Genomic DNA, 13,487 nt, shown 5'->3' on the forward strand with positions numbered 1-13,487 from the left:
ACTGAGAACTGAGCTTCAGTAGGAAGTATACCACAGGGGAGGGGTGGGGGATTAGACGCTGAGACAATAGCGGAGGGAAGTGTACACTCTGGGGGGAGAGAGAAGGGAGGGTTTGTGTTATGCATGAAGTCCTATCACTAAAGGTATTATAAACCACTGTGCTTAAAATAAAATAAATAAATAAATAAATACATAAATCAAAAGAATATGGCTGGGAAGATGGCTCAAAGGGCTGCAGTGCAAATTTCGCATGCAGGAGGACTGGGTCTAGTACTGTATGGTCTCCAGGTACCTCCCAGAGCAACCACTGAGCACTGAGCCAGGGAGGAAACCTGCAAATAGCATTGGCTATTATTAAATATATATATGTCTATAATGAAAAAAAGTCTATAATGCAGAGCTCTAATAGATTTATCTGTATCTTAAAAATCACATAATTGTTTGGCTTATTTAAAAAGAACCCAGAAAGTGCTCAGCAAGCTCAGTCAGTAGCGCATGAGACTTAAAAATAACTCAGTTGTGGGGGACAAGGGGGGATTGGGGAACTAAGGATTTCCACACTTGCTGATGATAGTAGTTGATGTTGGGGTCATAGGAGTTCATTGCACGAATATTCTCTTTATACACACACACACACACACACACACACACACACACACACACACACACACACAAATATTTGACTTATTTACTTATTGACTTATTTACTTTATAGTAAAATGTGTTTTTATTTATTTATTTATTTATTTATTTATTTATTTATTTATTTATTTATTTATTTATTTTTGGTTTTTGGGTCACACCCGGCAGCGCTCAGAGGTTACTCCTGGCTCTATGCTCAGAAATTGCCCCTGGCTGCCTCGGGGGACCATATGGGATGCCGGAATTTGAACCACCATCCTTCTGTATGAAAGGCAAATGCCTTACCTCCATGCTATCTCTCCAGCCCCAGTAAAATGTGTTTTAAGGTCTGGAGAGATAGTGCAGTGAACAGGGCTCTTGCCTTGCACCTAGCATCACATAGATTCCCTGAATACCACCGGGAATGACCCTTGAACACAGAGTAAAACCAGGAGTAAACACAGATGTGGCCCAAACCCCCAATTTCCCATACAAATGCTAAGAAACCATTTTATTGAAGGTTTTCTTCGTTTTTTTGTTTTTTGTTTTTGGAGGGGGGGCACACCCAGCAGCATTCAGAGGTTACTCCTAGTCCTGTGCTCAGAAGTTACTCCTGGAAATCTTGGAAAACCATATGGGATGCCAGGGATTGAATCTGGGCCGCTGCATGCAAGGCAAACACCCTACCTGCAGTGCTATCACTCTGGCCCTGATGACTATTTGTTTGTTTACATTATTTCAAGTTGTCTCTGTCTAATGTTTCAAGTTGCTTTCATCTCTTTATTTTATTTGACTCAAAAACAGGTTTTATTTGAAGGTACTGAGGAAGGGGAGGGAGAGGATAAGAAAAGGAGAGAGTAACATGCTTAAGAAAGAGGGCTTCTCCAAAGGCAGAGAGAGTCCAGATACATACCATAGCATGAAAGTCCACATCTGAAGAGGCAAGATGCCAGATACTTGTCCATGTGTGTGGGCTGGCAACACACATGTGCCAAAATAATTTTTAATGTTTATTTATTTATATTGGGGCCTCCGGAGCTGTGTTCAGAGTGAGAGGGTGCCACCCCCTGTGATACTTGTTTCTTGGCCTCTAGTCACTAAATCAGTGCTCCCACCATCCAGTGTTTTGATGCTGCTCAAATTAATAATTCTGGGGGTGCTAGGACTAGACCTTCTGGAGCTGCAGGATGCATATGGTCCTAGAGATTAAACTCAGAACCTCATACATGTCAGGCATGCCCTTTAGTATTTTGAGCTCTCTTCCCAGCCCTGAAAGTTTACTTCTTTTTAATAGAGGCCAAACATATGTTTGAGGGCACCAGAGTTACACCCAGTGGGTCTGAGTGAGGGAGGATGGGGGCCATGTATGCCAGGAATTGAATTTGGGGCCTTGCATATCCTAGATATGTTCTCTACCACTTGAGCTTTCTTCTGGATCTCTTAATTCACTGTGTCGGTCTAACATTAACTGTGTGATTTACTCAAGCATATGGAACCATAGTAGTAACAGTAGACATGCTTATGTGCTTATCTTCTCACTGTAACACCCAGGCTGGCAACCGGCACCCTCTCCATCCCGCTGCCAGTTTTTCATATCTGCCACCCTGGACTGTTGGCTGCTTCTCACGAAATATGGAGAGTACTTACATCCTGGACAGCGTGCTTTAAATTTAAATTGGTGATACCTCCCCCAGGAGTGCTGGAACAGTGTGGGGGAGCAATAACCTTGATCATAATTAGGGGGGTCTGAAGGGCCTCAGTCCTGTCCTTGGCACCACAATCCCTTGTTTAATTCTTTTTGTGGTGTCAGGAATTGGTGTTTGGTTTGGTTTTGGTTTTGATTTTTGGCCACACCCAAGGGTGCACAGGGCTCTTGGTTCGTGTTCAGCAATGACTTCTAGCATGGAACCATATGTGATGCCAGGATTGAACCTGAGTCAGCAAATAAAAGACATGTGTCTTAACCCCTAAGTCTCCAATACAATGCCAGGGATTGAACCCAGGCAACTCAGCCTGCATTGGACATCTGAACCCTCTCCAAGTTGTTTTCCTGCAACGCTTGGTTGGACAGGATTCTTGGCTGCCCCTCCTAGGCTGAGATGCCTGAAATGTCTGAGATGCCTGAGATGAGGAAGTGAGATGCAGCTGTTGCCCCATGAACCCAGGAAGAGGACCTCAGAGACCAAGTAGCCCACAGCCCACAGGTACGAAGTTACAATGGTGAAGCAACTCAGGACCAGTAGGCTCAACAATCTTGTTTATCCCTCACCCCCCACTCCACCTTCCCTTGGTGGTGGCTGTTGCCATGACTGGGAGAATCATACACTTGGTCGTGAGAAGCTGGAGATTTCAGACTGTATGGCACAGCAGTGCTACCGGGAACAGCACTTGGCATGAGGGATGAGGTTGGGGGTGCAGCTGACAGCTTCATGTATGCAAGGCAGGCACTCTGTCACTGAGGACTCCATGGGCCCTCTGGCATTAATCTCTTTTGCTAGTGTTGGCTTGTTTTCTAGGGCATGGGGGCCATGCCTGATGGTGCTCAGGGCTTACTTCTGGCTTTGCATCAGGGATCACTCCTGGTGATGCAAAGGAACCATCTATAGTTGTACCCAGGTCAGCCATTTACAAAGTAAGCACTCTGGGACTGGAGAGATAGCACGAAGGTAGTGTGTTTGCCTTGCATGCAGAGGGATAGAGGTTGGAATCCCGGCATCCCATATTGTCCCCCGAGCCTGCCAGGAGCAAATTCTGAGCATAGAGCCAGGAGTAACCCCTGAGCACTGCCTGGTGTAACCAAAGAACCAAAACAACAGCAACAACAACAACAACAAAATAAAGTAAGCACTTTGCCCACTGTACTAGCTCTTTAACTACCCAAGTGTAATTTTCTTTTTCTCCTTTTTTGGGGGGCAGGGGCACAGTGGTGTTGCGCAAGGATTACTGCTGACTCTACAATTAGAAATCACTCCAAGTTGTGCTCATTGGACTATAAGTGATGCCTGGAATTGAACCCGGGTTGGCTGCATGATAGGCAAATGCTCTATTTGCTGTATTATTGCTTTGACATTCAAGTATAAATCTTAGCTAAAGGGGGGCTGGAGAGATAGCATGGAGGTAAGGTGTTTGCCTTTCATGCAGAAGGTCATTGACTCGAATCCTGGCATCCCATATGGTCCCCTGAGCCTGCCAGGAGCAATTTCTGAGCAGAGCCAGGAGTAACCCCTGAGCACTGCCAGGTGTGACCCAAACACACACACACACACACACACACACACACAGTTTCTTGGGGCCTGAGAGATAGCATAGAGGCAAGGGTGTTTGCCTTGCATGCAGAAGGAAGGTGGTTCAAATCCTGACATCCCATATGGTCCCCTGCACCTGCCAGGAGTGATTTCTGAGCGTAGAGCCAGGAGTAACCCCTGAGCGCTGCCGGGTGTGACCCAAAAACCAAAAAAAAAATCTTAGCTAAAGGATAACATAAATATTTTAGAGAAGTTTGTCCAAGTATGATGGACTACATCCAATTACACTGGCTGCTTATCTAAAAAGATTTACGTTTTCTTGGGACACGAGAGATAGTTGGTGCATTGCTTGCCTTGCATGTGCTGACCCAGTTTGATCCCTGGCACCTCATATTGTCCCCCAAGCCCATCAGGAGTGATCCTGAGTGTATAGCCAGAAGTAACCTTTGAGCAATCCTGGGTGTGCTCTCCCCCAAAACAAAATAGCTCTCCTTCCTACAAAATTTAACACAAACCTTATATCTTCACAGATATAAATCCAATCCAAAAAAAACAGAGAAAATCCAACTTTCTTAATAATTTTTTAATTGAATCACAATGAGATACACAGTTACAAAGTTGTTCATGATTGAGTTTTAGTCATACAATGTCCAACACTGGTTCCTTCACCAGTACACCTTTCCTGCCACCAATGTCCCCAGTTTCCTTCCAACCCCCCACCCTACCTTTATAGTAGACATTTCTCTTCTCTCTCTCTCTTTCTCTCTTTCTCTTTTTCTTTTAGACACTGTAGTTTGCAATATATTGAAGTGCCATGTATATTATTTTACCTCATTTTAGCACCCAATTCTTGTCCAGAGTAATCATTTCCAACTATCATTGTCATAGTGTTCTCTTCTCTGCCCTAACTGCTCTTCCTTGCTCTTTGTGACAAGCTTCCTACCTTCTTTCCTTCCTTACTCTTTATAGAAGTAAATTTTCAGGTTTCAATAAGGGCACCCAATTTCTTGTGTTTTTCAGCAAATATTTTGCTTTCTTTATTAAGCTCATTTCAACAAAATTTGCTAATGCTGCCAATCATATTCTCATTTTATATAGGCAGTTGTATTCAATATCATATTTCAATTCTCTAACAGATTAAAAAGCACTCAATATAATATGTTTCTGATTTAATATTCCCTTCATTTAGTCTTTCTGACATTATTAATTCTTTTTAGGCTCAAAATAAACTCGTCCAATGTTGCCTTTTTTATTTCACTAAAAGTTCTTTTCCTTTGAGGGTCATTCCTGGGGTGCTTAGAAATCACTTCAGGCTCAGGGCTCAGAGGCCTTTCTGGGGGACCAACTAGGAATTAAACCCAGAGCTCCCACATATAAAGTTTGTGCTCTGGGCCTTTGAATCATCTACTCAACCCTAAATGCTTTTTTTTTAGGTTTTTTTTGTTTGTTTGTTTGTTTGTTTGTTTTTTGGTGGGTCACACCCGGCAGTGCTCAGGGGTTATTCCTGGCTCCAGGCTCACAAATTGCTCCTGGCAGGCACGGGGGACCATATGGGGCACGGGGATTCGAACTGATGACCTTCTGCATGAAAGGCAAATGCCTTACCTCCATGCTATCTCTCCGGCCCCCATTTTTTAGTTTTTTTACACACTTTTTGTTGTTGTTGTTGTTGTTGTTGTTGTTTGAGGGCCACACCCAAAGGCACTCAGGGATTACTACTAGCTTTGCACTCAGAAATCGATTCTGGCAGGCTCAGGGGACCATAGAGGATATGGGAGATCAAACCCCGGTCCTTCCGGGTCAGCATCATGCAAGGCAAACGCCCTACTGCTGTGCTACTGCTCCAGCCCCTCAACCCTAAATGTTATTATTATTTTTTAATGATTTTGTTTGTTTGTTTGTTTGTTTGGGTCACACTCAGTGGTGCTTAGGGATTATTTCTTGCTCTAAACTCAGGCATCACTCCTCCTGGCAGTACTCGAGGAGCATATGGGATGCCAGGGATTGAAACTAATCAGCCACATGCAAGACAAGCACTTTACCCTTTGTGCTATCTCTTTGTCACTCTAACTGTTGTTTTTATATATGTAGGTAGGCATAATTTTGTTTGTTTGTTTCTTTGTTTGTTTCAGGGCCAACCTGGCTAGGAAGTGTTCCTGGCTCTGTGCTCTGGAGTCACTCAGTGGTACTGGGGAACCATGTAGTGCTAGGAATCAAACTGGGGTCAGCCACATGCGATGCACATGTCTTAAGCCCCTGTATTATCTCCCCAGTCTGGTAGAAGCAATTTTTTTAAATCCCAGAGTTCTGGGGATAGCTCATTGGCAGATTATCTCAAGCATGTTACTTTGAGCCCCCATATCACCCTTGGTAGTGCTCAGGGCTTACTCCTGGCTCTGTGCTCAGGGTTCACTCCTGATGGTCCCAGGAGACTTTATGGGTTGCCAGGGATCAAATTCAGGTCAGCCGCATATAATGCAAGTGTCCTAGCTGCCACATTTTGTGATTATTCTTTCTACTTTTCTGTGTATTTGAAAACACTTCTAAACAAAGTGAGAACAAGGGGCCAGAGAGATAGTACAGTGAGTAAATCCCTAAATATTGAAGAGTGTGACTTGAAACCCCAATTTAGGAAAGCAAAACAAGGGTCTGAGCTATAGCACAATGGGTAGGGCATTCTGTATGGTCCCGGAGCCTGCCAGGAGTGATTCCTGAGTGCAAAGCCAGGAGTAACCCCTGAGTGCTGCCGGGTGTGGCCAAAACAAAACAAGTAAAAAATATTCAAACATTCGGACCACACCCAACAGGTTTTGCTCCTAGCTCTGTGTTCGGGAACATTCTTTCACTCTTGATGAGAGGCACAGGTGATCACATGTGGTACTGGGGATTAAATCCAGATCTTCCTTGTACCTTTTGTATATGTTATTTCTTTTTCTTTTCTTTTTTTTTTGTTTTTTTTTTTGTTTTTTTTTTTTTTTTTGGGGGGGGGCACACCCTGCGGTGCTCAGGGGTTACTCCTGGCTATCTGCTCAGAAATAGCTCCTGCTAGGCACAGGGGACCATAAGGGATGCCAGAATTCAAACCAACCACCTTAGGTCCTAGATCAGCTGCTTGCAAGGCAAACACAGCTATGCTATCTCTCTGGCCCCTATATATGTTATTTTAAAGTCTGAGTTCATTTAACATAAATTAGAGTAATCACAATTTAAGGAGATTCACCAAGCAGTGCTCAGAAGAATTGGAGGCTTCACTGATGGTTTTTCTGTTAAAGACCTGAGCATGTGAGTCTGCCTGGGTGCCAGGGACACCCCATTACAGTGGTGCTGCTGGGGGCCTCCCGTACTGCACCTGAGGATACTCAGGGGACATGGGGATGCTGGGAACTGAACTGGGGTCAAGTGAATGTCAGGAAAGCAGCAATCTAACAAAGTTGATGTACTATTCCATCATAAATAATAACGACTGTAAAATAAAACAAATTATGTTGGACCAGGGATATGGCTCAGTGGTAGAACACATGTCTTGTGTGGGTAAGACCCTAGGCTTGATTCCTAGCACTGCAAACTAAAAATAAAGATAGTTATATTGTGGGGCTGGAGCAATAGTACAGTAGGTAGTGTGCTTGCCTTGCACATGGCCAACTAAGATTTGATCTCTGGAATCCCGTAATCTCTGATTCATGAGTTATTCCTGAAGACAGACCCAGGTGTAACCCCTGAGAATAGCTCAGCGTGGCCCCCGACAAAGAAAAAATAGTTGTATTGTAAATCATAAAAGGAAATGCACCATAATATAAATAAATAATGATTATGTTTGCATGGTAGAATAACAGTTGTTTGTTATTTGTGTTATTTTTCTACTCCCTTCAACTTTATTTTAAAATTTGAGATAACATTGATTTACAAGCATTTAAATGTTTTTATTTTATTTTTTTTGTTTATAGTTTTTTTGTTTTTTGTTTTGGTTTTTGGGTCACATTCAGCAGCACTCAGGGGTTACTCCTGGCTCCACACTCAGAAATCACCCCCAGCAGGCTCAGGGAACCATATGAGAGGCAGGATTCGAACCACAGTCCTTCTGCATGCAAGGCAAAAGCCTTACCGCTGTGCTATCGCTCTTGCCCTTGTTTATAGTTTTTATAGTTACAATGTTAATATAATACACCCACCGTAGTGCCAATGTCTTTCCACCATTTTCAAATTTTCTTTAGTGAACATATTTGATAGTCAAACAAAATTGTATGGGGATCCAGAGAGATAACACAGGGGTTAAAGTCTTTGCTTTGAGTAAGGCAGACCTGGATTTAATCACCAGTACCACATGTGATCACCTGTGCCCCATCTTGAGTGAAAGAATGTTCTTGAGCACAGAGCTAGGAGCAAACCCTGTTGGGTGTGGTCCAAATGTTTGAATATTATTTTACTTGTTTTGTTTTGTTTTGGCCACACCCAGCAGCACCCAGGGGTTACTCCTTGCTTTGCACTCAGGAATCACTTCTGGCAGCTTCAGGGACCGTATGGGATGCCAGGAATTTGAATTCAGGTCCCTCCAGGTCAGCAGCGTGCAAGGAAAACATCCTACTGCTGTGCTATCACTCTGGCCCAATATTTCTATTGCTAAATATAGCTTAAAAGTAAGAAATTTCTATATATACCACCACATCAAATAACTTTTTTACTTTGATTCTTTTTATTTCCTTGTTTATGTTGATATTTACATGTTTCATAGTTATGCTGCCTGAGATAAAAATAAACAACAAAGCAACTTGAATATGGTATTTAGAATTTCTTCCATTGCTAAAATTTTGCATTTCTTCAACATGTTCTTTCTGATTACTATTGAATGTCCACATTATATTTTTTCAAGAGATTAAAATACCTTTCAAGGACTTAAGATGAATCGAAACCACTTCCTCATTATTAGAAACCACAAATAGTTTATTCTAGAATCTGCTTTTTGCACTTCCTATATATGAACTTTCCCCCCAAATTATCACTGTATTTCCTGCATTATTGTTTTTGTATTATTATTTTCTGCATCATTATTTTGCACCACCTGAAATGTGGTACCAGATTGAACCCAGGGCTTCTTGTATTCGAGGCATAAGTGCTACCACTGAATCAGACTTCCAGCACCTTCTACATTCTTACATGGCTGCATAGCATTCCATAATAATAACTTTTGTATTATACAGTCTAAGCTTCAAAAGCGAGAACAATTTAAATGACAAGGCGAAAGTCTTTCCTTGCTTCTCAGCTGTCACCCCCACTTCACTGCCTCTTCTTAGTCTTTTTTGTCTCTCTTGTTTTTTATTTTGGTAGTTGAAACCAAATACAAAATCATTTATTTTGTTGCTTTTGTTTTCTTTTTTAAATTTCACTTGGGATAGAGGTCTTGTTCCACACCCAATTGCCCTCAGGGGTTATTGTTGGCTCTGTGCTCAGGAGTGACCCTGGAGGTTCTTGAGGGACTGTTTATAGGCAGAGAATCTGAACCAGGATGGACTGCTGGTGAGGCAAGCACCTTTCCTCCTGCACTCTTTCTGGTCTTTCTCAGTCTGTCACCACAAGACATATCGGTACTTTTTTGGGGGAGGGGGACTTTGGCCACACCCAGCAGTGCTCTGGGGTTACTTCTGGCTCTGTGCTTTGAAATTGCTCCTGGCAGGCTGGAGACATAGCACAGCTGCATTTGCCTTGCAAGCAGCCGACCCAGGACCTAAGGTGGTTGGTTCGAATTCCAGTGTCCCATATGGTTCCTCATGCCTGCCAGGGGCTATTTCTGAGCAGATAGCCAGGAGTAACCCCTGAGCACCGCAGGGTGTGGCCCAAAAACAAACACAAACAAACAAAAAGAAATAGCTCCTGGCAGGCTCAAGGGACCCTATGGGATGCTGAGGATCAAACCTGGGTCCATCATAGTTTGGCCGCATGCAAGACAAATGCCCTACTGCTGTGCTATCACTCCCGCTCCCATACTTATTGTTACTCACTTTGTTACACACACACACACACACACACACACACACACACACACACATTTGAGGGGGCACACCAGCAGCGTTCAGAAGTTACACCTGGCCCTGAGATCAGATATTACTCCTGGCAGGCTCGAGGACCATATGGGATGCTGGGGATCAAACTGGGGTCGGCTGTGGGCAAGGCAAACACCCTACCAGCTGTGCTATCCCTCCAGTCCCAACTTATTCATTTTTAAAACCCTTCACTTCACCTCCTCATCATGGAAAAGGGCCTTTGCCTATCTACCCTTCCTAGAGCTAAGGGATGTTTTGCACGCTGGAGGCCAGTACTGCATGGTCCCCCAAGAACTGCCAGGAGTAACCCTTCAGTAACAAGCCAGAAGTAACCTCTGAGCACTACTGGGTGTGATTAAAAACTAAACAGTACCGAGAAAACAGAATAGCAGGTATGATACTTGCTTGCTTTGCACATAACTGACCAAGGTTTGATTTCTAGCACTACATATGGTCCCACAAGCATTGCCAGGATGATCCCTGAGCACAGTACCAAGAGTACACTTACCTGAGCAAGTGTGGTCCAAAAATTAAAAATAAATTAAGTTAGTAAGCAAAAACCATTTTTTTACAAGTAGTCACCTTTACTGGCCCACATACCTCTTACCTGACCTCAGTTTACCCCTGGTGCTCCTTTCGCCCTACTCTCCTCAGAATCTAGTCTGAGAGTCTCTATCTTCCAAATGAACTATCCTTTAATTTCCTATCAATTCTGTCCATTGCTCTAAACTGGATATTTATCTCTGATTATCTAGAAATGAGAAACGTCCAATAAACCCTTCTCTGTAAATGCTCTCACTAAAAATAAGGTGGAAGAGGAAGTTTCACACCACGCCCCCCTTCAACATTTAGTTCCAAATCAGTTCCACACTAACTCCCCAATCTGAAAAATCAAATCTTTTCATAAGTTTAAGTCAATTTAACATGTATTGGCACCACCAGGAAGGTTTCAGACCAAATAAAGTCCATGTTGTTCTGTATATAAACTGGATTGGCATCCCCTGGTATATGATACCACCTTAGGCTCCAGTCACACCATTATTTGTCAATAAATACACAGTGGCTTTTGTATTTCGGCTTTAGTTCACTCTTTTGTTCACCTGGATTTCCCTTCCTCTCCAGCTTGGCTATTTTAAATCTTGTCCTCTCCTAAGTTCACTTGCCAGAACAGTTTCAATAACCATTTACTAAATGCACTATCTATGCAGATATATTTCCCCATTGTCTTCTAAATTCTGTTCAAATAAACCACGATTTTGTAAGACCTGCTAAATGCCAACCAGCACTAAATGATTCACTTGTATTGCCTCACTTAACCCTTCATTAACCTTGGGAGGCCATAACTCTCCCCCGTTGATGCCGAAGCCTAAAGAAATGGATGATGGGGGAGAGGGGTTGGAGCCTGGAGAGACAGTGTTGGTTGGGGTTGGGCATTTGCTCACTTTAAAACCCTGATACTACTTATGGTCTTCCAAACATTACCTGGAGTTACTTCTGAGCACAGACCAGGAGAAAAGGGGAAGGGAAAGAACAAAAAGGAGGAGAGGAGAGCAAAGGAAGGGGTAGAGGAAGGAAGGAAAAGAGGAGGTGAAGAAAAAGGAGGGTGGAGAAAATAGAAGAAGGAAGAAGAGGAGGAAAAGGAGGATGAAGAGAAGGAGGATAAGAAGTAGAAGAAGAAGGGGGAGGAGGAAGAGGAAGAATGGAAGGAAAATAAAAGAGAGAAGAAACAAAGGAAAAGAAAGGAAGGGAAGTGAAGAAAATGGGACATTAAGCATCAGATCCAAGCCATGTAGCTGATGACAATTAAATCAGGTGTCTTAGTCCATTCTGACTGCTAGAACAAAAGCATCACAATTTGAGTGTTAATAATCAACAGCAATGTGTTTCTGCCAGTTCTAGAGACTGGAGATTCCATAGTGATGGTGAGGGGGCAGGTTTGGTGTCCCTGAGAGTAGCTTCCTGAGTTATCAGCTTTCTACTTCCACTAGCTGGAAGACCTTAGCGACTGTCTGGAGTCGCTTTTCTAAGGGAGCTAAGAAGTCCACTGACCCGGGCTCTGTTCTCAAGGCTTAAAGCTACCACTCTAAATTCAGATCTCCTAATATCATCACCTTGAGGCTTAAGGTTTCAACAAATAAGTTGGAGTAGCCAGGGTAAGGAGCAGGTGACCAAAGAAGTATGGGGAGACACAAACATTCCTTCATGAAACAGTGTTCATATTTGCTTTTTCCGAAGCAAGCACAATATGCACCACTTCCTCTTCCACTCAGCTCAACACATTCAAAATGACAATCAACAACAGTGTCTATACGTAGACCATGACTCCCAGGAAAGAGTGATGGGATTGAAATGGTAATGAAATAAGGTTGTAGGATTGTTGGGTGCTGATTCCATATTTCAACTGCTGGCGTGTGTGTGTGTGTGTGTGTGTGTGTGTGTGTGTGTGTGTGTGTTAAAATTGAGAAGAGGCACACCCAGCGGTACTCACTGTTCGGGGATCATTCTTGGCGGTGCGCAGAGGAATCCATATGGGATAATGAGGATATAATTTTTAGGTCCCCTAGGTCAAGGCAAGCGCCCTACACGCTGTACCGTCATCCTGTCCCCAGGCTTACAGAGCTTTTGAAATAAACCCTATTTAACACAACTGGTCATTAAACGGGATTGGAGCTAGTCTTAAGTAACCTGTACTCATTACATGGAGTTTAGTCTCTCTCTCTCTCTCTCTCTCTCTCTCTCTCTCTCTCTCTCTCTCTCTCTCTCTCTCTCTCTCTCTCTCTCTCTCTCTCTCTCTCTCTCTCTCACACACACACACACACACACACACACACACACACACACACACACACACACACACACACACACACACACACACCGGGATCATCTCAATCCTCTCTTGGCTTTCGGCTCGTTGCTCCACACCCGGTTCCCATAGTAGATGTCAACGTCCTCTTTATTTTTCTTTTTTTGCATTTGCACAGCAACTGGGACGGGGATGTGTGTGTGTGTGTGTGTGTGTGTGTGTGTGTGTGTGTGTGTGTGTGTGTGCGTGTGCGTGTGTGTGTGCAACGCGCGTTCCAGATTTTTTTTTCTCAGCCTTTTTTCCTGGGAGCAGCTGCCGCCTGGACGCTTCCGTGCTGGGGGCGAGGAGACAGACCAGCGAGCGCTGACCCTTTAACAAGTTGTCCCGGGCTAAACAGGTGTCTCCCCGGCCTCGCGGAGAAAGGGGCGGGCCAAGCCGTTGATCGACATCAGAGACCGACCAACGAGAAGCCGGACGACGGCGGTCGCGCCAATGGGCGGCCGGGGGCGGGCCCCGTTGCCTGGGAGCCGAGCCGGCCGGGCTGGTCCTGCGGCGGCCGCGGAGCGGAGACTCGGGCGCTCACGCTGCGCGCGGCTGCTCGCGCGACTCTCGGCGGCTCCGGTGGCGGCGCACTTGCTCCGGCCGCGCTCCCTCGCTCGCTCGCTCGCTCGCTGCTCCCGGGAGCCCCGGGCTCGGCTCCTCCTGCCGCAGCGCAGCGCAGCGCAGCTCCCGCGCCCCCGGGCTCCGGGCTCCGGCGGTGGCGGCCGCGCGACTCATGCCCCC

This window comes from Suncus etruscus, chromosome 1 (assembly GCF_024139225.1).
Source record: "Suncus etruscus isolate mSunEtr1 chromosome 1, mSunEtr1.pri.cur, whole genome shotgun sequence".
In the NCBI taxonomy this organism is placed as follows: domain Eukaryota; kingdom Metazoa; phylum Chordata; class Mammalia; order Eulipotyphla; family Soricidae; genus Suncus; species Suncus etruscus.